Genomic DNA, 26748 nt, shown 5'->3' on the forward strand with positions numbered 1-26748 from the left:
ATTCGGGTCCTGGTCCCCCAGGACACACAGACTCTGGGGACCCTGGATTTGCCATATTAGAAATACTGGCCGATTCATAATGCTGGGACAAATATTGTTAGGAGATGCTGATGTCAATTCCAGCCACCTAAGTGCTTCAAAAAGAAAAGTAAAAATGGTTAAAGAAAAATCAGCCTGATGGCCTGCGCGAAGCATAAAGTCAATAATAACTGAACAGTAATGTCCAACAACACTGGGAAGTAAATGGACTCCAAAGTTTGGTGGTGTTCAGATGGTTACCCCAAATTGAACTTCATGTAAATCCGACCAAAACACAGGGATGAGACAATGGTAGAAAGGATGGTAGAGAGGATGGTATGTAGGAAAACTCTTACCAGATCCCGTAGATTCCCATGTCAGCGACAGGGAATCACATGTGCGTTGTGCCACTCAGGGCATGGAAAGCGACATCTTCTCACTGGAATCCTCCAGGCTCGTATCTGCTTGGAACACCGGGGGCCACCAGGCAAGTCCTCACAGTAAAACCAGGGTGCAAATCAGGTGGTACAGGCCCCTGGTGAAGACCCCTAGTTCGAAACGCGTTGGGCTCCACACCACCCTCCATGTTGCCCATTTATTTTAAAGCATTGTGATCACTTTTTTTATTGTTAAATGGTGTTTTTTTAGAAATAAAAATACTCCCCTTTTTTTACCTGCACTATGTGGAGGCATGTTTTTTCTTTCCACATATCCTTCCAATAAGTCAAGTGTCTACTTGAGCTTTTTAAGTGACGTCTTTGCCTACCTGATTTGCATCCTGGTTTTACTGTGAGGACTTGCCTGGTGGCCCCCGGTGTTTCAAGCAGATACGAGCCTGGAGGATTCCAGTGAGGAGATGACGCTTTCCATGCCCTGAGTGGCACAACGCACATGTGATTCCCTGTCGCTGACATGGGAATCTACGGGATCTGGTAAGAGTTTTCCTACATACCATCCTCTCTACCATCATTTCTACCATTGTATCTTTCTGTGTTTTGGTCGGATTTACATGAAGTTCAATTTGGGATAACCATCTGAACACCACCAAACTTTGGAGTCCATTTACTTCCCAGTGTTGCTGGACATTACTGTTCAGTTATTATTGACTTTATGCTTAGCACAGGCCATCAGGCTGATTTTTCTTTAACCATTTTTACTTTTCTTTTTGAAGCACTTATTTGAAATAATTCACTTATTTCTATCACTCACACATATATTATGCGCTGCATTTTTTAAGGTATATTCTCATGGTCTTTGTCAGATTGTATGCAGCTGCTCCCTTTTGTTTTTCTTTTCACGTATTAGCGCAGTGTTTTTATGCACTTAATTCCAGCCACCTGTCTGTCTGTTGCCTGCTAGAATGTGTATTGAAATAAGTCTAGTATGGGATCTAAGAGTCATTAGATCCCCATTGTTGTTTGTGTTAATGAACTCTGCTATTGTGTGAAGAAGAGTTCGGTGTTGATTTGTGATAATGTTGATTGGGTTTTCTGAGCTACAAGACGGCCAGTCTGGCCTAAAGGTCATGTCTGAGTCATCTAGGCTGTCTAAAGGGATTAGTTAATTAGCCCATGTTAATTAGGTTCCTGGTCACAGGTGTATGTTCAGAGTAATATGAGCAGCAGGTATACACCTCCTCTTTTACTGTATAAAAGAGCCTGTATTCCTTTCAATAAGAGAGATTCCTGGTTGAACTTACAAACAGCCTGCCTGGTGTTTGTTCTGAGCTACACAACTGGATTAGAACGGCACATAGCTGTAGTTCTAGTCCCGGAGCATTGGATGACCGAACCATCAGATGTTGCGATCTGCAATCTGATTCTATAGCTGCAGAGGAGTGTCGGCAGAGTGGAATCGGGTGAGCAGGGGCTCGTTACAGGAACCCTGCACCAAATTTTAAAAAATGGCGTAGGGGTCCCCCCAAAATCCATACCAGACCCATATCCGAGCACGCAACCTGGCAGGCCACAGGAAAAGGGGGGTGAGAGAGCACCCCCTTCCTGAACTTTACCAGGCTACATGCCCTCAACATAAGGAGGATGCTTTGGGGTCGACCCCAAAGCACCTTGTCCCCATGTTGATGGAGACAAGGGCCTCATCCCCACAACCCTTGCCCGGTGGTTGTGGGGGTCTGCGAGTGGGGGGCTTATTGGAATCTGAAAACCCCCTTTAACAAGGGGACCTCCAGATCCTGGCTCCCCTATGTGAATGGGTAGGGGTACATTGTACCCCTACTCATTCACCAAAAAAAGTGTCAAAATGTTAAAAATGACAAGAGACAGCTTGGAACAAGTTCTTTATTAAAAAAAACTGTCCCACGATGTCCAATCATCTTTGATCACAGTGCCGATGAACCGAGAAAAAAAGATGCAACAACTCCTCCTCCATCAGAGGCTCCCCACTATAGCTGAGGGCTAGGCCACCCAGTGATGTGAATGGGTGACCACACCCCCACGTAACATCAGAGGGGGCAAGGAAACCCATTTACATCACTGGGTGGCCCCACCCTCACCTATATAACAGCTGTCATCGCGAAGAGGCTTCAGTCAGCGGGAGCCTCCCATGGAGGCGGAGTTTTTGCTTTTTTTTCCCCCGATCCTCGGCGCTGTGATCAAAGATGAATGGACATCTCAGGACAGTTTTTTTTTTAATAAAGGTCCCAAATTGTCTACTGTCATTTTTAACATTTTGACACTTTTTTGGGCAAATGAGTAGGCGTGCAATGTACCCGATACCCATTCACATAGGGGGGCTGGGATCTTGGGGTCCCCTTGTTAAAGGGGGCTTCCAGATTCCAATAAGCCCCCCACCCACAGACTCCCACAACCACTGGGCAAGGTTGTGAGGGTGACCCCAAAATATTCTCCCCATGTTGAGGGCATGTGGCCTGATGTTGTTCAGGAGGGGTGGCGCTCTTTTGTCCCCCCTTTTCTGGTGGCCTGCCAGGTTACGTGCTCGGATAAGGGTCTGGTATGGATTTGGGGGGCCTTACGCCATTTCTTTTAAATTTTGGCACAGGGTTCCCCTTAAAATCCATACCAGACCTGAAGGGCCTGGTATGGATTTTGGGGGGACCCCAACGAATTTTTTTTTTAATTTTGGTGAGGGTTTCCCCTTAATATTCATACCAGACCCAAAAGGCCTGGTAATGGACTGGGGGGGAACCCATGCCATTTTTTTCAATGGTTTTTATCTATATTGCTGGGATCTGACAATACATTACAGCCGTGAGCAGTTTTAAATTACTTTTTTCATTTAGAAATGTCATTTTGCTGTGGTATTGTATTGAAAAATGTGCTACTTTATAGGCATACTAAGGACACCTCCAGGCGCGATATTTAAAGGAATATTTCATTTTTATTGTTTCACTTTAACTATTATTAAAATCACTGCTCCTGAAAAAATGGCTGCTTTTAAAACTTTTAGTTTTGCATTGATACATGTCCCCTGGGGCAGGACCCAGGTCCCCATACACTTTTTATAACAATATATTGCATATAAGCCTTTAAAATGAGCACTTTTGTTTTTTCATGTTAGTGTCCCGTGGCTTTTAAATTTGCCGCGAATACCGCATAATGTTTGCTGTTCAGGGAACAGGCGGACACCTGTTGTTCGAGTCGAACTTACGTTCGACTCGAACATTGGGCTCATCCCTATTGAAGGGAATATGTGTATGCATCAGCTTTATTTTGATCAGAAATTACAACAATAAAATAGCTGATGATAAAAAAACAAGATTTATTTGTGTTTCTGTCTTGTCTGCCTTCCCTGTTTTCTTTGTTATACAGAAATGGTTAAGAGAGCCCTCTAGTGAAGTGGACTAACGTTGCATATTATGTTATCTCCCTAGCTTTTGTTGCTGTGTTAGGTGCATACGTACATTTCTAGGTAGCTATTGTATGTATATTAAGTTGATTTAAACCTGAGAAGTACATTGATACATATTTTATCAATCTATTCATTTGATTATGTAAAGTTAAAGCCCTTAATTGTAACAAAGCTGTGATCCAGAAGGAAGATAGTTCTATCTTGATGCTGTGCATTTTACTACTCTATTCATACTGTGCTTTTATTGATACAATTTAGGGCAACAATCAGAGCACAAATGTACACACATAAAACAGTGAGAAGCAAAGAGAGGCTGAATTTTCATCAATTTTACTGCCCACTATAGCACACAGATCTCTTTATTCTGGACTCATCTAAATGTATGGCATATTTGAAAATAAAATAAAAATACCCTGCACACACTGTATTAAAGCACTGTTCATTGTTGTTTCTGTTTAACATTTATTAACCACTTACAGACCGGAAGATTTTCTCCTTTAATGACCAGGCCATTTTTTGCGATACGGCACTATGTCACTTTAACTGACAATTGTGTGGTCGTGCAATGCTGTACCCAAACAAAATTGACATCCTTTTTTCCCCATAAATAGAGCTTTCTTTTTGTGGTATTTGATCACCTCTGCATTTTTATTTTTTGCACTATAAACAAAAAAAGAGCGACAATTTTGAAAAAAAAAAACAACGATATTTTATACTTTTTGCTGTAATAAATACCCCCCAAAAAATGTAAAAAAATAAATTTCTTCATCAGTTTATGCCGATATATATTCTTCTAAATATTTTTGGTAAAAAAAATCCGCAATAAGTGTATATTGATTGGTTTGCGCAAAAGATATAGCATCTACAAAATAGGGGATATATTTATGGCATTTTTATAAATGTTTTTCTTTGATAGTAATGGGGGCGATCTGCGATTTTTAGCGGGACTGCAATATTGTAGTGGACAGATTGGACACTTTTGACACTTTTTTAGGAGAATTAACATTTATACAGTGATCAGTGCTATAAAAATGCACTAATTACTGTGTAAATGTCACTGATAGGTAAGGGGTTAACACTAGGGGGCAATCAAGGGGTTAAATGTGTTCCCTCATGTGTGTTTCTAACTGTGGGGCGATGGGACTGACTGGAGAAGGAAACATATCACTGTTCCTGATTACTATGAACAGCAGACCTGTCTCTCCTCTCCTGTCAGAACGGGGATCTGTGTGTTTACATAGACACATCCTGGATCTCATGCCCATGATTGTGGGTAGCCAGTGGACATTGTGGTTGCCAGCCACGTGCGCCCCCCTGATGTTGCCCTTAAAGGTGCCAACGTACACCTAGGGTGATTTACGGGATCGTGCCGACCTGCCACAGTATAATGATGGCGGCTGGTCGACAAGTGGTTAAATTAATAAATGTATGAACCTGTTGTGTTATATTAATTGTAACCAGTAACTGAGGACAAAGGTGTGTGGAAAACAGTTAATTAAAGGTGAACCTATGCTTTGAACATAGAGGGAAAATCACCAGGTTCACTTAATGTTCACCTTCCCTAGCCAAACAGCACATATCTTCCCTTTGCTCCCTTGCTATTCTGTTCATCCATGGGAGCAAGGGGAAATAGTCCCAGGTATGGGTCCACATTTTTCACTGTCCTTCCTGCCATGTGACAGTACTCTGGTATTTGGTGATTGGCTACTTAGGCATGCCACTCAGTACAATCACAAGGGGTAGTCCCTGTGTAAGTCTAAGTTGCAACTTTGGCTAGCAAATTGCAACTTGCTAGCCAAAAAAGCTATTTACATGCACACTACACACACTCTGTGTGTAGTATATATATATATATATATATATATATATATATATATATATATATATATATATATATATATATATATATTTATATAGGACACCCCTCACATTTTTGTAAATATTATATTATACCTTTCATGTGTCAACTCTGAAGAAATTACACTTTGCTACAATGTAAAGTAGTGAGTGTACAGCTTGTATAACAGTGTAAATTTGCAGTCCTCTCAAAATAACTCAAAAGTGAGTACACCCCTAAGTGAAAATGTCCAAATTGGGCCCAATTAGCCATTTTCCCTCCCTGGTGTCATGTGACCCGTTAGTGTTACAAAGTCTCAGTTGTGAATGGGGAGCAGGTGTGTTAAATTCGGTGTTATCACTCTCACTCTCTCATACTGGTCACTGGAAGTTCAACATGGCACCTCATGGCAAAGAACTCTCAGAGTGAAAATGTCCAAATTGGCCCCAGAGTGTCAATATTTTGTGTGGCCACCATTATTTTCCAGCACTGCCTTAGCCCTCTTGGGCATCAAGTTCACTAGAGCTTCACAGGTTGCCACAGCAGTCCTCTTCCACTCCTCCATAATGACATCAATGAGCTGGTGGATGTTAGAGACCTTACGCTCCTCCACCTCCAGTTTGAGGATGCCCCACAGTTTCTCAATTGGGTTTAGGTCTGGAGACATGCTTGGCCAGTCCATCACCTTTACCCTCAGCTTCTTTGGCAAGGCAGTGGGTGTCTTGGAGGTGTGTTTGGGGTTGTTATCATGTTGGAATACTGTCCTGTGGCCCAGTCTCTGAAGGGAGGGGACCATGCTCTGCTTCAGTATGTCATAGTCAATGTTGACATTAATGGTTCCCTCAATGAACTGTAGCTCTCCAGTGCCAGCAGCACTCATGCAGCCCCAGACTATGACACGCCCACCACCATGCTTGACTGTAGGCAAGCCATACTTGTCTTTGTACTCCTCACCTGGTTGCTGCCACACACACTTAACACCATCTGAACCAAATAAGTTTATCTTGGTCTCATCAGACCACAGGACATGGTTCCAGTAATCCATGTCCCTAGTCTGCTTGTCTTCAGCAAATTGTTTGCGGGCTTTCTTGTGAATCATCTTTAGAAGAGACTTCCTTCTAGGACAACAGCCATGCAGACCAATTTAATGCAGTGTGTGGCGTATGGTCAGGGCATTCTTTAAGGCAGGGCAAAAGGGGCAGCTGCCCTGGGCCCTATCATTATTTTGGGGCCCAAAGCAGCTGCCTCGTACTTGCCAACTATACCAGTTTAAATTCCCTTGTCCCTTGAAGTTTTACTCCCTTGCTGTGTCCAGATATCTCAGTGTGAAGTGCTGCTACTAATGCTGCCCAGCTCTGCCCTATTGTTGTGTACAGTGACTCATGCAGACCCTGTGTTTACATGTAAATAACCGACATTCATATGTAAATAGCAGCAGCATTCATATGTAAATAGCTGCATCCAGTGGCATAGATATGTAAATAAAGGCGGCATTCATATTTATAATTTGCCCCTGCGGTGAGGAGATGATGGGCTGTAACCTCTAGCAACCAATCAGTGAGCAGTATTATTGTACAGTAATATCTAGCAACCAATCAACAAGCAGAAATCATGTTTGCTGTGCTGTAACCTCTAGCAACCAGTCAGTAAGGGGTAATGATACACTGTAACCTCTGGCAAGCAATCGCAATCGCTGCCTGATCTGATACAGTAAACGGACTTTAAGTCTAGCTACTATTTATTGTATGTCTCAGAGCAGGTGGAGAGCGAAATTGAATGGGGGGCCAAGAAAATGTTTGCCCAAGGTCCAATCAATATTAAAGATGGCCCTGCGTATGGTCTGAGCCCTGACAGGCTGACTCCCCACCCCTTCAACCTCTGCAGCAATGCTGGCAGCACTCATACATCTGTTTCCCAAAGACAACCTCTGGATATGACGCTGAGCACGTGTACTTAACTTCTTTGGTCGACAATGACGCGGCATGTTCTGAGTAGAATCTGTCCTGTTAAACTGCTGTATGGTCTTGGCCACCATGATACAGCTCAGTTTCAGGGTTTTGGCGATCTTTTTATAGCCATCTTTATGTAGAGCAACAATTCTTTTTTTTAGATCCTCAGAGATTTCTTTGCCATGAGATGCCATGTTGAACTTCCAGTGACCACTATGAGAGAATAAGAACGATAACACCAAATTTGACACACTCCATTCACACCCCATTCACACCTGAGACCTTGTAACACTGAGTCACATGACACCGGGGAGGGAAAATGGCTAACTGGGGCCAATAGCTGTGTGTTGAGTTATTTTGAGGGGACAGCAAATTTACACTATTATACAAGCTGTACACTCACTACTTTAGGGAGTCTTGAAACAAGATTTTTAAGATGGGACAGTGAGTCCAAATTGATAAAAAATAAAAAGGCGCTATTTATTCCATACACTGCAGTGGAGAAAATACGCAAAACACAGTAACGTAGCAAATGAAGTGAGCGAAGGTGCTTCTCTATTGTTAAAACTACAGACTATACAATTTACAGTTATGAATATGCATAAAATATGCGTGTGGGTGTGTGTTAGGCGTATTTTAGGCGTGATTGTAAACTTAGTCCAATCAGGGTCCATATCTTCTTAGTAGAAAATTAACAGTTAAACGGGTAGTAACATCATGTGACTGGCAAAAAAAGAGATTTCAGCAGTATTTGGTCAGTTCAGACTGGTTTAATATGAAAGCCTATTTTTGAGCAGCCTTTGAGCAGCTCTTATCAGCAGTTCATGCAGTCACATATCCAACAGTTTTGTTTTCTCAGGAATAGAAACAAAACATCTAAGAAGGAAAGAAAAAAAAAAAAAAAAGCATACTATAAATTCTTAAAGTGACAGTCTATATATATTATATATACTGTATATATATATAATATATACAGTGAGGGAAAAAAGTATTTGATCCCCTGCTGATTTTGTACTTTTGCTTGCTGGAATACCCATCCACGACCCATTTTCAATGCTCTGGCTGAGGAAAGGAGGTTCTTAGCCAAAATTTGACAGTACATGACCCGTCCATTGTCCTTTTGAAGCAGTGAAGTTGTCCTGTCCCCTTAGCCGAAAAACACACCCAAAGCATAGTGTTTCCACCTCCATGTTTCACTGTAGGGATGGTGTTCTTGGGGTTATAGGCAGCATTCCTCCTCCTCCAAACACGGCGAGTTGAGTTGATGCCAAAGAGTTTGATTTTGGTCTCATCTGACCATAACACTTTCAGTCAGTTCTCCTCTGAATCATTCAGATGTTCATTAGCAAACTTCAGATGGGCCTGTACATGTTTTTTCTTAGGCAGGGGGACCTTGCGGGCGCTGCGGGATTTCAGTCCTTCACAGCGTAGTGCGTTACCAATTGTTCTCTTCGTGACTATGGTCCCAGCTGCTTTGAGATCATTGACAAGATTCTACCATGAAGTTCTGGGCTGATTCCTCACTGTTCTCATGATTGTTGAAACTTCATAAGGTAAGATCTTACATAGAGCCCCAAACCGAGGGAGATTGATAGTTATTTTGTGTTTCTTCCACTTGTGAATAATAACACCAACTGTTGTCACCCTCTCACCAAGCTGCTTGGGGATGGTCTTGTAGCCCATTCCAGCCCTGTGTAGGTCTACAATCTTGTCCCTGACATCCTTGGACAGCTCTTTGGTCTTGGCCATGGTGGAGAGATTGGAATCTGATTGATTGACTGTTTCTGTGGACAGGTGTCTTTTATACAGGTAACAAGCTGAAATTAGGAGCACTCCCCTTAAAAGAGTGCTCCTAATCTCAGCTTGTTACCGGTATAGAAGACACCTGGGAGCCAGAATCCTGCTGATTAATAGGGGATCAAATACTTATTTCACTCATTAAAATGCTAGTCAGTTTATAACTTTTTTGAAATGCATTTTTCTGGATATTTTTGTTGTTATTCTGTCTCTCACTGTTAAAACAAACCTATCATTAAATCTATAGACTGATCATTTCTTTGTCAGTGGGCAAACGTACAAAATCAGCAGGGGATCAAATACTTTTTTTCCTCACGGTATGTATCAACATTATCAGACCCCTATAATTCTACTTATTTCCCTCCTTCCCTGCCTAGCATGATACCAGTGGGTCCACAATACTACTTTACTGCTAAGTGGAGTAAAGCTCTTTTTAGGGTGTATGTGGATACATATATTTACTCATTCACATCACCCATCTCGGCATCATATGAATCTGCTAATCTGACTACCTGATAACACTCTATCTCTTCCTTGGTTTCATCTTCCTCAGTTCTAACTGCCATTGTCGTAATCTTTTGTATTCCACATTTAGCACACATGAAAAACAAATAAGCAAGCAATCCTATGACAATGATTCCTATGAGGACAAAAAGAATTTGTTGAATCCATGAAAATTTACCTTCTCTAAACAAAGTGTAATCTGGGTTGGTCATATTTTCTATGATATTTGCCACATTGTATACTTTTTTTCTTACTAAACAAGGGGATATCCCAAAAGGCCTTAGGTTATATTTAGCATAAAATTTATTTTCACAATAATAGAACATTTGTGGTATTTCTAGACATGTTGGTATTTGGGCAGCTTTGTATTGCTTAATAGACATGTGCATTCGCTTTCGTCCAAATGCATTTTTGTCCGAATTTTTTTAACAAACAATAACGAAAGTGCAGAATGTCGAAAAATGAAAGATCCGACATAAACAAATGCCTTATTTTTATTTTCGTTGTGACAACAGTTCGATATAGATAGGATATTTGACATGATGCTGACAATAACAATCTGTGTCCATCGAACCTGTGGTTATATGTGCCTAACCTTAGCTCTATTAGTCCAAGATTATTCTACATAGAGAGAAAAGAATCGACATAGAGAGAAAAGATTTGACATAGAGAGAAAAGATCGCTGCTGGAATTGGGTGGGGGAAGTAAAATAAAAATAATGATGAATGTTATTAGCTGATTGTAACCAAAGAAGAGGAGCAGTAAAATAGCTAGAACTACAGTGGGGCAAAAAAGTATTTAGTCAGCCACCAATAGTGCAAGTTCTCCCACTTAAAAAGATGAGAGAGGCCTGTAATTTTCATCATAGGTATACCTCAACCATGAGAAACAAAATGTGGAAACAAATCCAGTCTGATTTTTGAAAGAATTTATTTGCAAATTATGGTGGAAAATAAGTATTTGGTCACCTACAAACAAGCAAGATTTCTGGCTCTCACAGACCTGTATCTTCTTATTTAAGAGGCTCCTCTGTCCTCCACTCATTACTTGTATTAATGGCACCTGTTTGAACTTGTTATCAGTATAAAAGACACCTGTCCATAACCTCAAACAGTCACACTCCAAACTCCACTATGGTGAAGACCAAAGAGCTGTCAAAGGACACCAGAAACAAAATTGTAGACCTGCACCAGGCTGGGAAGACTGAATCTGCAATAGGCAAGCAGCTTGGTGTGAAGAAATCAACTGTGGGTGCAATAATTAGAAAATGGAAGACATACAAGACCACTGATAATCTCCCTCGATCTGGGGCTCCACGCAAGATCTCACCCCGTGGGTCAAAATGATCACAAGAACGGTGAGCAAAAATCCAAGAACCACACGGGGGGACCTCATGAATGACCTGCAGAGAGCTGGGACCAACGTAACAAAGGCTACCATCAGTAACACACTATGCCGCCAGGGACTCAGATCCTGCAGTGCCAGACGTGTCCCCCTGCTTTAGCCAGTACATGTCCAGGCCCGTTTGAGGTTTGCTAGAGAGCATTTTGATGATCCAGAAGAGGATTGGGAGAATGTCATATGGTCAGATGAAACCAAAGTAGAACTGTTTGATGGAAACAAAACTTATCCTGTTTGGAGGAGAGAGAATGCTGACTTGCAACCAAAAGAACACCATACCTACTGTGAAGCATGGGGGTGGAAACATCATGCTTTGGGGCTATTTCTTTGCAAAGGGAACAGGACGACTGATCCGTGTGCATGAAAGAATGAATGGGGCCATGTATTGTGAGATTTTGAGTGCAAATCTCCTCCCATCAGCAAGAGCATTGAAGATGAAATGTGGCTGGGTCTTTCGGCATGACAATGATCCCAAACACAACGCCCGGGCAACAAAGGAGTGGCTTTGTAAGAAGCATTTCAAGGTCCTGGAGTGGCCTAGCCAGTCTCCAGATCTCAACCCCATAGAAAACCTTTGGAGGGAGTTGAAAGTCTGTATTGCCCAGCAACAGACCTAAAACATCACTGCTCTAGAGGGGATCTGCATGGAGGAATGGGCCAACATACCAGCAACAGTGTGTGACAACCTTGTGAAGACTTACAGAAAACGTTTGACCTCTGTCATTGCCAACAAAGGATATATAACAAAGTATTGAGATGAACTTTTGATATTGACCAAATACTTATTCTCCACCATAATTTGCAAATAAATTCTTTAAAAAATCAGACAATGTGATTGTCTGGATTTGTTTCCACATTGTCTCTCATAGTTGAGGTATACCTATGATGACAATTACAGGCCTCTCTCATCTTTTTAAGTGGGAGAACTTCACAATTGGTGGCTGACTAAATACTTTTTTGCCCCACTGTAAGTACACATGTACAGCCAACTTACTTTCACTTACGATTGCTAGCAAAGAGAGACATACACACTGAATAATTTCAGAAGATAGTCAATCTTAGCTGGTCCGTTTGTCAGAGAACCTGAATTATTTAGCAATTAAGCATAAGCACAGCAGCAGAACAATAATGAAGCAAGCTACAGTTCAACTTAACTTTTTCATAATAATCTGCTGCTATTGTGTTAGTGTTGTGAACTTGATAGTGATACTAGTGTTGCTAGTGTTGTGATAGCCTCAGAGGCTGCCCGTGTTGTGGGGGGGGATTTATTATTATAGATTCTATATTATAGATTGCGATTCTATATAGATTCTATATACCCTATCTTGCTACCTGTCTGATCAGTGATCACTATCACCAGTCCATTTACTGTTTGAACTATATACATTCAACATGAACGACGAAGATTCGACAAAGCAGCGACACATTCGACAGACACCATAAGCCTTCAATGACAGATTCGACCTTAATTAATTTGGATTTTCAGACGAATGCAATTTTTAACGAAAAACTAAATACATAAAAACAAATTTTGGGAGTAACTAAATAAATTTATTTTTCGGACGAAAACGAAATTCCGAAACAAAATATTTCAGTGTTGCCATGTCTATTGCTTAACCACATGTCGACTGCCCGCCGTCGTTTGATAGCGGCAGAATGGCTTTAAGCGGTATAGGGGGCGTGCGCGCCCGCCGCATCACTGAGGAGCCAGAGCACATGCCCGGCGGCCGCGAAGTCCGTTGGCCACGCGCGATCGCTCGTGACAGAGCAGCAATGTGGATCTGTGTGTGTAAACACACAAATCCACGTCCTGTCAGGGGAGAGGAGACCGATCGTGTGTTCCTAGTATATAGGAACACTGATCGGTCTCCTCCCAGAGTCAGTCCCATTGCCCACAGTTAGAACACACAGTGAGGGAACACATTTAAACCCCTTGATCACCCTCTAGTGTTAACCCCTTCCCTGCCAGTGACATTTATACAGTAATCAGTTGCTATTTATAGCACTGATCGCTATATAGATGTCAGTGGTTTTAAAAAAGTGTCAAAAGTGTCTAATCTGTCCGCCGCAATGTTGCAGTCCTGATAAAAATCGCACATCGCCGCCATTACTAGTAAAAAAAAATAATAATAATAATAAAAATGCCATAAATCAATAACCTATTTTGTAGGTGCTATAACTTTTGTGCAAACCAATCAATATACGCTTATTGCGATTTTTTTTTTTTTAACAAAATATGTAGAAGATTACATATTGCTGTAAACTGAGGAAATTTTTTTATTTTTTTTAAATTTTGCATATTTATTATAGCAAAAAGTAAAAAATATTGTGCTTTTTTCAAAATTGTCGCTTTTTTGTTTTTAGTGCAAAAAATTAAATACCACCAAAAGAAAGCTCTATTTGTGGGAAAAAAGGACATCAATTTTGTTTGAGTACAACATCACACGACCGCACAATTGTCAGTTAAAGCGACGCAGTGCTGTATCGCAAAAAATGGCCCGGTCAGGAAGGGGGTAAATTCTTCCGGGGCTGAAGTGGTTAAAATCAGAATTAAGGTAAATGGGTTTAACCTATGGGGTCTTGTTAGGCCAATTTTTGGCTTGGCCCATAAGAATACTACATAACAGTAGTTTACCCATCTTTTGAAATTGGCTGTACTTTCTTGCAATGGCTGGCATGTATCCACGTCTGCTTTTCTTCCAACTTTACAGCTGTGTCAGTTGTCAGGAGCACTTGGTAGGGTCCTTCAAACTTTGGTCCCAAAAGTACTTTCACATGTTCTTTTGCTAGGACCTAATCACCTGGTTGTAAATCATGTGTTCCAGTTACTTGATCTAGCTCTGGAATTTAATCAAAAACAAGCTTGTGGATCGCAGTTAGTTGCTTGTATTAGACAATTACATAAAAAAAAAAAAAAACCATTATACATTACAGCAGTCTGAGGTGGAAAATACAACCCCATCTAGGTGGGCCCCCAAACAAAATTTCATAAGGGTTCAAGTTCTCTGACTTATAATTAGGGGTAGTCCTGATGCTGTAAAGAACCAGAGGCAACAGTTTTGGCCATTGTTTCTTTACATGACCCGCCCTCCCTTTTCTGCATTAATTTAGCTAGCCTGCCTTTAATGATTCCATGATATTTTTCTACCTTCCCTGAACTCTGAGGATGATAGGGGTTTGGAAGGCCTGCCCAATTCCCAAATCCTTGAATATAATTTGCATGATCTGTGCAGTGAAATGTATTCCTCTGTCACTCTGTATGGTTTCTGGGACTCCAAAATGACATATTATTTCAGAAAGGAGCTGCCTTGTTGTTGTCTTCTATCTAGGCTTCTATCCAGCCCGAAAACATGTCTATGCACACCAAAACATACTGGTGTTGGCCTGATTTGGGCAATTGGATGTAATCCATCTAAAGTCTTTGGAAAGGGAAAAGTGGCTTGGCCAAATATCTTTGTGTTACTCTGGTCGGTTTTCCTGGGTTATTTTTAGCATACCCCGTTTGAGGTGGGACACATATTGCATTCCCCTTGTACAAGAGCCCATCTTGGTCTTCCTTTGTTCCGTCCCTTTCCATGATTTCATTCCAATCATCAGGTGCAGATTCATGCAATTTCTTAATCAGTTCTTTCGCTTTCTTTATTTTGTTCTCTTCTTTTCCCTTATATTTTATGGCTTCTTCTTCTTCCTTTGCAAAATCAGTAATTAGGGTCATGATTGCTTCCAATGATATTTCAGCAGTCTTCCTGGCAGTATGATCAGCCAACTTATTTCCTTTTTCTTCCATGGTTTGTCCTCAAGTATTTGCCTTGACCTTCAGGGTGGCTACTTCCTTTGGGAGGGTGACTGCTTCAAAAAGTTCTTGAATATATTTCCAGTTTTGAATTGGTTCTCCTGCAGCAATTGTGAATCCTCTGTTCTTCCCTATGGGTCCATAATCATGGACTACTCCGAGAGCATACCTGCTATCAGTGTAGATGTTGGCTGTTTGATGCTTTGTGACCTCATAGGCCCTGGTGTGTGCTACCACTTTGACTACCTGCCCTGAAAGTGATGAAGGGAGTCATTGGATCTCAATCACTTCCTCCAATGTTGTCACCACATATACTGTTCTTGGGACTCCATCTTTGTACAGGCATGGATCGTTTACAAACAGGATCAGATCAGGATTTTCAAGAGGAGTGTCCTTTACTGGGGAGATTTGCTGCATTTATTCTTCCATATGTTTTAAGCAGTTGTGGTCACTCTCCTCTTCGAGGTCTTCTCTCCTCCCTGGGAGAAAGCTACCAGGATTGATTGTAGTACATCTTTTCACTTGTATTTCTCCTGATTCAAGCAGGATTGCTTCATGCTTGCTCAGCCTCGCTGATGACAAATGTTTTGCCCTTTGCTCTTTTTCAGTATCAATGTGTTTGGTTCCAGGGCCTAGACAGTGACCAAGGACTTTCACATGAGGTCTTCATCATTTTACCTTGTCCTTTGACACCCTGCAATTTTGTTCATTCCCCAAGGAAGGGGATGCCGGAAGGTGTCAGCTGACATCTGCCGCTTCAAAGAGAAGAATGGGGATTCTGATCATGTTATCTGAAAAACTGACAGGCGGACCCATTCGGAACTTATGTGTGAGAGGGGCCTAAACCTTTTTTTTTCTTTATTAGCTATAGAAAATATACAGTATTATACAAAAATGTGTCCAAGATTGTAAGGAAAACATACCATTTGTTTTCCTTCTTGCAGGGTCAACAAAGCAGTAAATAGTCCTGAGCCATAGGGTGGCCACATAAGGCTTACATGCAAAAAGAAAGCAAAAAAGAAAACAAATACATTTAGCTTGGCTTCAATTTAAAACACATGTACATGAACTGTTCTACTTTCCAAAACATTTGCAGTTCTGTACCAGTTTTCTGATCCAGACATCACTATAAGACAGCACACCCCAGTTCTGCACTCCATAAGGTTATTTTGCAGACGCAAATACAGTTGAGCAATATAGCCTGATGTAAGATCTGCCTAGCCTGTGCTGGGATATTAATTATCACTCCAATCTTTCCCCCTCTTTGCTTGCCTTGCTCTGAGGCCCATAACCTAGGCTTTTACTTATGGAACCACTTATGGATCCCTAAAACACAATGCGATAAACCACAGCTTATCACATGGGGAAAAACCCACACGCAAGTCCTAATGAACTTGAGGCATTTTTTTCCAAATATTTTTCTTATATCTAAAACAGGGTTTGCCAACTTGGCATGTGTGCCTTCTGTGCTTACATGTAATGTAATTGGTTGTAAATGGCAGCTCCCTAGGCTGGCAGTCCATATGTATGCCCACAGGAGGACCCTGTATTTCCAAATGTAATGTAACCCCAAATGGGTTTGGGGCTGATCTGATGTCTGAAGTACATGCATGCATTGGGACTGATCGGAGGTCTAAAAATGCATAAATTGGGGCTTATCTGAGGTCTGAAGATGAAGGAATTGGGGCTCATCAAAAGTTTGAAGGTGCAGGAATAAGGACTGATCTGTATTTTTTTTTTGGTCTGATTATTTTATTAACAACTGAAAGACAAAAGCAGGAGAACTACAGACGACAACCACGGTGACCGCCCTTTCTGCGGGTGCTGTCTGAAGGGATGGGGGTCACATCCTCAATGCAACCAATTTTTATGCCTGAATGAGCTAGGGCTCTTAGTGCAGACTGGGCACCAGGGCCAGGGGTCTTGGTCCTGTTTCCTCCAGTGGCACGCAGCTTGATGTGAAGAGCTGTGATGCCAAGCTCCTTGCACCTCTGAGCGACATCTTGAGCGGTTAACATAGCGGCCTAGGGAGAGGACTCATCTCTGTCAGCCTTGACCTTCATTCCACCAGTAACACGGCAGATTGTTTCTTTGCCAGACAGATCAGTCACATGCACGAAGGTGTCGTTGAAGGAGGCAAAGATGTGGCAGACTCCAAACACATTTTCTCCTTCAGCCACTTGTGGCCCCAGGCTGATAACCTGTTTTTCCTTCTTTTCCTTAACCTTACGTGGAGCCATTTTGCTACGTCTTCTCGAGGAGCCGCTACAGGAAAGGCGACTGATCTGTATTTTGAAGGTATATGAATTGAGGCTGATATGAGGTCTGAAGAGACAGGAATTGAGGGTTGCCTGAGGTCTAAAGATGCATGTAGCAACAACTATGAAGGGAAAAAATGAAAACAAACTATACAACTATGGTGCGCTAGTGTTCACTGACATGTTGGTTTCCACTTTTACATTGATCCTCCAATCTAAAAAATAGCTTACCATTTTTCACATAATGGAAGTGCTGACTTCCAACTTCTAGCAATATCTGAATCCCACCTTCTGTCTTAACAACCCCCAAATATTAAATTATTTTTCTATCCTATCCCTATCCCAAAGTTTGAAAATTCTAGGTAGTAGTGAAAGAAAAAGAATACCATAATTATACCATAACAATAATTCCATAAGGCATGCAGCTGAGTTGATTAACTAAAAGAATAAAGACTATTTACTTAACAAAAAATGTGATGTTTTTTGTCTTTAAATGTCCAATCAAGTGAGAAAAAAAGATTTTTGCTTGAATGTGATTGGATGTTTTAATTTAAATTAGCTTTCCTTTATTCACTAAGCTAAGTAAACAATGAATTTCCAATGTAAACAGCCTCCATTTCTTTTGAAAATCAACCCAAGTGTGTGGTAATCCAGGGCATCCCATGAAAAACTAAAGGATACGTTCACTTTAAAATAAATAAATAAATAAATGCACATTTTTTTGCAGGTAAAAAAATGTGCATTTATTATTTTTTGTAGTAGGAGCCTGGAAAGCATTGCACCAGCTATCAATTGATCGCTGATGCTATGCAGGTCTCCTGCACACTGTCAGTGTATCAGCTTACCTGTACATCCTGTATAGGTAAGCCATTACTCCCTGACAGAAAGACCCAATGAACTACCAAAGGGCTCCATTCATTGAGAACTACAAGCCAACAGCTGCTAAGGATGTTGGGGTTTGTAGTTCATTCACTGAATGATGTGGCTGTGTGGGCAGAGCGCCACATGGCTTCGCTGTTTTCAAGCAGTGACAGCTACTACGGAGAACTCCTCTCCATACTGCTGCCACGGAGGCAGGGATAGGCAGTGGGTGGCGGCTGCAGCACTGGGAACATTTTACATGTTCCACCCTAAATTCGGTTGTAACATGTTTCCAAATGTGAACTTATCCTTTAAGTTTGAGCACTACTACAGTAGTGAAAAGGTAAAGAATGATTTTTGATTGATTGTTAGGTTTTACTAAAAATAATATTTCTTTAAATGCAATAATTACTACATGTATTTGATGGACAGGCTAGCCTCTTATATGTCAGAAAAATTATTTTAAAAGAACACTTGTGATACAGTGTTTTATGTTATGTACATTTTGCAAATTGCATATCTAATTTATTGCTGCAATTTGTGGAGTGAGCTGTGAAATAAATCTGCATGATGAGAATATCTGTTGTTTTCCTTTTCATGCTTATATTGTAGCCAGCATTTCAGTGCAGATCTCATGGGTGCTGCTATCCTGTTGAAATACCTGACATACATAAAACAGCCTTTGAATCAGATACAAAATGCAAAGTAGTTCTGCAAGGCCTGTAAAGTGTATTGGATTCACTTAGTATAAATGTGCATAAGTAGTGTTTTAATCTTTGCTGACACCGTGCACAGAATAAGGAACTCGACTGATCTTGCTTAGAAAGCATGGAATTCCTCCAGCATATCTCAGCAAACATTCATCTGGAAAATATTGAAAAGATAAATTTGGTGTGCATTCAGATTGCTGTGAACCAAACTGCTATCATCCAAAACGACGTCTCTCTTTGTCTTTCATCTTCTGTTGGTTAGTAAGTGCTATTTCAAATCCTTGTGTCTGTAGTGTGGGGACTGCGGCATTGTGACTATTCTAGTCTTTGCCACAATGGATTATGCAGTGCCAACATAAGTTAAAATCTTTTTCTTACAGTCTTATGTTTTAGGTTTTGATTTTTACGATAATTTGATGAAGTGTCAATGGTAGTGTGTTTGAAAGATTGCAAGATTAACTCACATACTGTAAATAATCTTTCTGACTGTTCAAAGCAACTGACTGCCATGATAAACACAAAAGCGGGTGTGAACTCCCCAAAAAAACTTAAGTCAGCATTCCCATTTAAATGTACCAACTATATGTTCCTTTTGTTTTCTTGGTATAAATTTTAATGTGGGAACTGCCAGGCTTCCCTGGGCACTCTTCTTCATATCTGGTTGAGCTGTCCCCCCCGTCCACAAGCTTTAGGACTTTGCTGTCTGTCTCTGCAACGACTTCACTCAGGAATCGTTCTCGATCAATACTCCTGAACTCACCCTTTTACCTCAATCACTTTCTCTAGCAAAAAACCCTCTTCTTCATTTTTTCTTTTTTGCATTTAGACACTTAATCCGTAGACATTGAAAATCTTCCACCACCTCTTCATTCCCTGAATGGCTTGAGAGTCTCAATGACATTATACTCATAGAAGAATTGGTAGCCAAAAAAATGAGACTTACGAGTTTAAACAGGTCTGGCTGGCCTGAATAATGTTTAAGGACTCTACTTAGCTACACAACTTTTTGGAGGACCTTCACTGAAGTCCACTGTTGCGATCTCATTCACCTGTTTGCTATGTGCACATCCACATTTTACCCCTATATGCAGCCACAGGGGGGCGGGGTTCCCCTGTCACCCTTACCAGTACATGAGCTCCACTGGCAACTCCTTTCTGTGGATCTTTGATCCCTTTCCTCTTTCCCCTTATTCCCCTTTCATTCTATCTCTTCTTCTTTTGACCCTAACCCCTTGAGCATATCACAGTTCTCTATGCAGAGTTACATGAGACATTTGTTTCCTTCCATCCTTTCATCTTGTTCTTATGTTTTCAATTACACAAGATGTCTCATTGATGATTGTTAGAAATTCTGTATATAGCCCTACAGGACAGACAGTGCGCAGTCCACATGGGCTTTGCTGCTCAACTGCAGGCATGAAAAATGAACTTTATTATCAGAGAAAAGACATAGAGTTTAACCATAGTGCAGCTAAAACCTTATAAACGCTGCCATCTACTGGTTGAAGAATATATCGCTACTAAATACTGATGTACAGTAGTTGTTGCACATAATATAATTCTGTATTCCAAAAATGATACTGTGATTTCTTTTTTCTTTTATATTGGTATAATCTGAAATATGTAACTAGATCACCCTCCTGCAGAGGTATGCAAATTATCTTTGTATTCTCATGTCTTTTATTTTTGAAAAACACTGAAAACATATTTGTCTAAATCTTTCTTTGCAGAAAATATCTGTTGATCCTGCCAATGATTATCTTTTGGGCATGCTGAGAAACTTTAGCAGACAAAAAGCTGTGTCTGTGTATGGCTTACTGTCCCTCAATGCTCCAAGTTTCCCCAATCACAGGCAACATATTCTGTTGGGGTGGATCATTGCACCAGTTGACAATGGCTCCACCTCCAGTAGTGAGTTTAAAGGCAATAATTGTATTATTGATTAACTCTACAATATGGCCATATAGCCATATTTGTTCAGTAATGTCACACTAACCCAGCCTCTTTTTTTACATGGTCGGGGAATTCTGACCAGTAAATAAAAGGGGCTGGGTGACATCACTAGTTGCTAAGGACACAGTAGGTGTCTGCACACATTGCTTCTCTATCAACCATTGACAGCAAGGAAGCTGTCAAAATTAGTAGCGGTAGAAAAACTTCTACTATCATGACAATCGGCCCATACCAAATAATTAACATTCTGGTGCTCAGGTGAACACCCAAAGTTTGATCTAAACTTGTGCATGGACTATACTTTGAACTCATCCCTAGTTAAAATGCCCTGCAGGTAGAATGTATGGTGCACTGCACTGCAAAAAAAAAAAAATGCAGTAGGACATACATTTTTATGCATTGAGGTGTATTCCATCCCATGCATTTAAAATGGGCTGCCTAATATGGTGCACAGCATTCAGTTGGAAATAGGCTTTAAGCTATTAGGACCCATTCATGCTACTGCATTGCAATAGCGGGTGGTAAAGGTAAGTTTTTTTTTCTTTATTTTCACCTGATGATTTTGATAACAACACAGATATCGAGCAGCTGTCTCCTTGCTATCTATTTTGCCAGACAGCAATGGATGGATGGGTCATGGGCACCCTATCCAACCTCATAGCTAATCCAACAGGAGACAAAGTACTACTAAAATGTAAGCTGAAAAAAACTGAAGTGAGAATTTTTCTTTAGGATCAGTGGAAGTCAGCTATCATTACCACTGAAAGCAATGACATGCTATAAAAGGGTACATCACTGTTGCAGGCTAGATAATTTTCTAAAGAGTAGATGTAAACAGTTTTTTTGTGCATTCTAAAAATATTAGTAGTAAAAAAGTACAGAAAAATGTGTGTTAAAACTGCATTGCAGCATGCGTTCAAATACATAACAATGCATTTGCATGCATTATTCACACACTAACACATGCGTTGTGATGTGAATGGGCCCTTTCTGTTCTAGCAACACCCTGTTACAACCTGACATAGGGTGTCACCAGGAGAGGAAGTGAAAGATAATCTCCCAAATGGGGATGTAGTAGGCATAGGAAGTTAGAACAGAGGTTCTAACCTTTTACACATCTAAAAGTAAATAATGGCTCAAGTTGGGCTTTAAACTTTTTAAAAATTTAGTTGTGTTCTATTTTTAGCTGTTTGTTATTTATATCCTGACAGCATTGCATGGTTATATATTTGGTTAGCAGACAGGGGAAATCTTGTGTGATGGCCATTTAATTAATCTTTCTAAATATTCAGGCGAGCCAACTTTTACATGCGGCTGAATCTGTCAGTTCATTCTGATGTGCATTAACATTTGCAACGGGGAAACAAAAGGATGCTGATTAAGTTGTTTACAGAATATTTTGTTCAAATGCATAATAATCAAGATGTTTCATTGCTATCTTCCTGGTTACTGTTTTAGCAGTGGATAATGGAAAAGCATTACATCATTGGAGGGGAAACAGAAGAAGTGATCACATGTGCTGTAATCATGATATATTTGTCTTATTCGTGCCCACATCATTGGTTGGGGTATAGCAACTCACTTAAGTGTAGTAGAAGCAATGAAAAATAGAAAGTCCATTGTTTACCAGGGGTGAATCATAAAATGATGATGACATAGCAACATGTAGGGGAAAATGCTTTTTCTTAACAATAGAAGTTACTTTAAAGTAACTTAAGAAGATACTTTAGATAACCCCACTGAAAACTTGCTTCTTTTACTGGCATGTGACAAGAGACTGCTCTCATATTCCAAGTAAGTGCTGGATAGACAGCCTAAATATGACACATGACTGTTAAAGACTACTGCCAATTAATAACACAAGAGACTGTCAGAAACTGCAAACATAACTGCCAATGTTTTCTAATTTCCACTTTTGGGGGGTCCACAATTACTTTGTTTTACTTTGTAACAGATGAGCTGCTTTCCTAGCTTAGCACTAACTGCATTAATGAATGCACACTGTACATTTTCTCCAGCTTGCAGCATCAATCACTTTCTCACAAGAAAGCAGAGCCTTTCATTTTTGGGAGCCAAGTTATTGAGTTATCCTCTACCCTCTATAAGGCACAATTCTCTGTGACAGCAACTGGAAGTAATTTGGTCATATTTGGATTAAGGTGGGATGATAAGGCTCACCACAGGATGTTGTGAGAAAGGCTAAAAACTCAGGAGAGTTGTAAAGAAATTGTTTAGGTACTATAAAGTTACAGTATGTGCCCTTAGGCTAGGTTCACACTTAAGTGGCTGCAGGAGGGCATGTAATCACAAGCCTTCTCACACCCACATAAAAAACATGCTACTGCTTAGGAGATGTGTGCGACCCCAAACAATAGAAACCACAGCACGGTTTTCTGTACTGGGAACCTCACTGTACTATGCGGTTTCCCTGCGGCCACATAGTTACTCTGGTTGAAAAAAGACACAAGTCCATCTAGTTCAACCAATAAACGTTTTTGGAAAAGGTACAAGGACCTTTTCTGCATTTTCAGGAGGTACATTCATTCATTCATTTGAATGGGTTGCTGTGCTCCAGTAAATGCAGTCACTGTAAACCACATAGATGTGAACCAGGCCTAACTCCATAATCTTACCAGTGATTTTTGTGTATCCAACTAATTACAAGTGCATGGTTTACTTATTTCTTGGACTGCAGATCTAAGTGTGAACATATGTTAGCCTTTAACTATAGTTTGGACCATGCCATCATACTCTGACTATACATCTCTGACAGATCACCAGCATTGCCAGTTGTACTCCAATAAATCTTTAAGATACAATTCTTAAAGACTATCCAAATTGTACTGCTTTCAGCCCCATGTGACAAAGTGGCAAAACAAGATTAATTGGGGTTTACCTCCATTACGCACCATAGCCTAAAGACTAATCTTTAATCTGACCAGTGGAGTCAGGTATCAATACAGAGCTGTCATTATTAATTGTGCTTCCTGTCAGAAAGTTATTGATACTGGATGTACTATATGTAAAGAGTTTGGAAAGGCTGTAGGATAGCATTTGCAATGTAAGATAAAGGAAACTTGGCCCACGGTCGCTGTTTTATCCTATAGACTATACTTTGATTTGCAGGTATAAAAAATAATTGTGCTGTAATAAAAATATTGCTGTCTGTGGCTCCCACTAATATAATCATAGGCCAGAAACATTTTTAACATTTCTGCAGAAACATACAAGTGCTTTTAAATTCTGATTTCTAAACCTTAACGGCACAGCACACTGAGATCCTCTGTAAAGCTTAGTGGTTGCATACTCCAGGGTAAAAGCTGCTTTTGCATTTCTAGACAAGTTTGAAATAAGCTCTCAAGAGACATTCCCAGCTTGTTGAAATGTTCCTTGCCTTGTGAATCTGGATTCAGACTGAAATATTTAATCATATATAATCTGAAACAGCTTTTTCCATATATTTTTTTCTCAGTGGAACATTTATAATATAAGCTTTACTTAGAAGTGTAAGTTACACATAGCCATTGTCCTTGCTAGAGAACAACGTATGGCATATATTCATAGATTTGTATGTTAAAGTTCCTGTAATATTCCCTGACCCATCGGCGGTGGGCAGGCAGTGTGAATAGTGTTCTTGGCTTACGCACTATAACAAATGGCCATACCAGTGTAAAACTCATACATTGCTTATTCAGATTCACAGCACATTAAACCATTCTTAAGAGAGTTCTAATGATTTGTTTTAGCATCCCAGCAAGATGCTGTGAGCACCTTCTAGGGATAGAGAATATTGCTTTAAAAAGCAATGTGTACAGTATGTATGTGTGTATATATATATATATATATATATATATATATATATATATATATATATATTATATTTATCCTATTTATCATGTAGGATAATTACATTTTTACCTGTGCTGTATTTATGCCAGAATAAAGTAAGGAATTAATGTTTTCAAATTTTATTGCACTGCAACCAGAATGTAATGGCTATAGGGAAAATGGAAAGAAACTATTCTAATCATACAATGAATACATGATGGTATATTTAATATGTGTAGTCTGCTTGGAAACCTACAGTAAAGCACCGCTGTCTGGGAAAGAATTGTGTTCTGTATACTGTATAGCAAAGAAAATGCTACATGCGTTTGTCCTCTAGAGTAGAGCTCTGACATTTCCCTCAAAGATTGATTAAAGGTCGGGAAGGGATTGCTTAGATGAAAGATTCTGTTTTGTTTGAGAAACAAATCTGTGGGAAAATGTTAGAGTGAGCACTACAATGGGTAAACATGATTGGAACAACAAAAAGTATATTTACAGTATATATATATATATATATATATATATATATATATATATATATACCGTGGGGACGGAAAGTATTCAGACCCCCTTACATTTTTTCACTCTTTGTTATATTGCAGCCATTTGCTAAAATCATTTAAATTCATTTTTTTCCTCATTAATGTACACACAGCACCCCATATTGACAGAAAAACATAGAATTGTTGACATTTTTTGCAGATTTATTAAAAAAGAAAAACTGAAATATCACATGGTCCTAAGTATTCAGACCCTTTGCTGTGACACTCATATATTTAACTCAGGTGCTGTCCATTTCTTCTGATCATCCTTGAGATGGTTCTACACATTCATTTGAGTCCATCTGTGTTTGATTATACTGATTGGACTTGATTAGGAAAGCCACACACCTGTCTATATAAGATCTTACAGCTCACAGTCCAGGTCAGAGCAAATGAGAATCATGAGGTCAAAGGAACTGCCTGAAGAGCTCAGAGACATAATTGTGGCAAGGCACAGATCTGGCCAAGGTTACAAAAAAAAAATTCTGCTGCAGTTAAGGTTCCTAAGAGCACAGTGGCCTCCATGATCCTTAAATGGAAGACATTTGGGATGACCAAAACCCTTCCTAGAGCTGGCTGTCCAGCCAAACTGAGCTATTGGGGGAGAAGAGCCTTGGTGAGAGAGGTAAAGAAGAACCCAAAGATCACTGTGGCTGAGCTCCAGAGATGCAGTCGAGAGATGGGAGAAAGTTGTAGAAAGTCAACCATCACTGCAGCCCTCCACCAGTCAGGGCTTTACGGCAGAGTGGCCCGATGCAAGACACACAAAAGCCCACATGGAGTTGCTAAAAAACACCTGAAGGACTCCAAGATGTTGAGAAATAAGATTTTTTGGTCTGATGAGACCAAGATAGAACTTTTTGGCCTTAATTCTAAGCGGAATGTGTGGAGATAACCAGGCACTGCTCATCACCTGTTCAATACAGTCCCCACAGTGGAGCATGGTGGTAGCAGCATCATGCTGTGGGGGTGTTTTTCAGCTGCAGGAACAGGACGACTGGTTGCAATCGAGGGAAAGATGAATGCGGCCAAGTACAGGGATATCCTGGATGAAAACCTTCTCCAGAGTGGTCAGGACCTCAGACTGGGCCGAAGGTTTACCTTCCAACAAGACAATGACCCTAAGCACATAGCTAAAATAATGAAGGAGTGGATTCACAACAACTGCGTGACTGTTCTTGAATGGCCCAGCCAGAGCCCTGACTTAAACCCAAATGAGCATCTTTGGAGAGACCTAAAAATGGTTGTCCACCAACGTTTACCATCCAACCTGACAGAACTGGAGAGGATCTGCAAGGAGGAATGGCAGAGGATCCCCAAATCCAGGTGTGAAAAACTTGTTGCATCTTTCCCAAAAAGACTCATGGCTATATTAGATCAAAAGGGTGCTTCTGCTAAATACTGTCAAAGGGTCTGAATACTTAGGACCATTTCAGTTTTTCTTTTTTAATAAATCTGCAAAAATGTCA

General features: G+C 40.4%; 1 protein-coding gene and 1 pseudogene across 5 annotated transcripts in view; one reads left to right on the forward strand and one right to left on the reverse strand.

Annotated features, from left to right (window-relative positions):
- The window catches only part of NLGN1 (neuroligin 1), a 1091070-nt gene that overhangs the window by 998206 nt on the left and 66116 nt on the right, over positions 1 to 26748 (forward strand). The gene's annotated exons all lie outside the window — the stretch shown is intronic.
- LOC141141469 (small ribosomal subunit protein uS11-like) lies at positions 16858 to 17410 on the reverse strand (annotated as a pseudogene).

The sequence above is a fragment of the Aquarana catesbeiana genome, linkage group LG04, assembly GCF_042186555.1.
Source record: "Aquarana catesbeiana isolate 2022-GZ linkage group LG04, ASM4218655v1, whole genome shotgun sequence".
Lineage (NCBI taxonomy): Eukaryota > Metazoa > Chordata > Amphibia > Anura > Ranidae > Aquarana > Aquarana catesbeiana.